Source organism: Octopus bimaculoides, chromosome 11, assembly GCF_001194135.2.
Source record: "Octopus bimaculoides isolate UCB-OBI-ISO-001 chromosome 11, ASM119413v2, whole genome shotgun sequence".
NCBI lineage: Eukaryota > Metazoa > Mollusca > Cephalopoda > Octopoda > Octopodidae > Octopus > Octopus bimaculoides.
In genome coordinates this window covers 36,933,178-36,934,204 of record NC_068991.1, presented here as the reverse complement: position 1 = coordinate 36,934,204, position 1,027 = coordinate 36,933,178, and positions in this window count along the sequence as shown.

The following is a 1,027-nucleotide window of genomic DNA, read 5'->3' as shown; positions in this document are numbered from 1 at the left end:
ATATATAAACGAAACGCAAATGATACAAATAAATGTTTAAAAACATACATCAAATTGTAATTCTTTGTTGCTAACTATTTCGAATCTGTTAAATTTGATCTACAGCTGTAGGTTAAAAGAAACTAAAAATAATAGAATAATGGTCGGGTTAATTAATCTCTGTGACACCCTCCCTCTGCCTTAGACACATCACTTCTACATTTACCGAAAATAAATAAATACATAAATTGAAGTTACATTGTAGTTTTCGTTTCATCTTTCGTCCCCACACGACCTTTTTTTATTATATTCTTAACGTGAAATATAGTTTGTTTTTGTCATCTGTACGTTCTGTATTTGCTTTTAGTCCTTTCTGGCTTTTGTGTATTTTTCCATAGCTTTTTGTTTTGTTTTGCGTGTTTATTGCGTTCCTTTTTTTTAATGTTTTGTTTTTCCTTTGCTTTATTTGATATTCCCAGCTGACAATAACAATAACAACAACGGTAACGGTAAGAAGATTAGCAACAAGTCAGCTCGGAAGTTTCTAAACGACCGTTCGACCTGGTAGAAGTAGAAGCCAAATAACACTCAAATCACACACCACCGTTATAAATAAAGGAAGATGCAATGGACAATGGTTATAGTCTCTGACATACCAAAAGGCAGGACGGTCAGTGTTGGAACAACATAAGTCCTAGAGCTGTTTGATTCGGGCTGACCTAGGGTTCAGCACCAGGATTAAAAACATGTACAAAGGAATCTGACAATAGCAACAACGATGATGACGACAAAGGAGAACAACAAAGATAGGAAAAAATAGAATAAGAACAAGAGCATAGCAGCAGCAACAACACCAATAAAAATAATAATCCTTTCTACTATAAGCACAAGGCCTGGAATTAGGGAGAGGGGGATAAGTCGATTATATCGACCCCAGTATTCAACTGGTACTTATTTTATCGACCCCGAAGGATGAAAGGCAAAGTCGACCTTGGTGGAATTTGAACTGAGAACATGAAGACGGACGAAACGCCGCTAAGTATTTCGC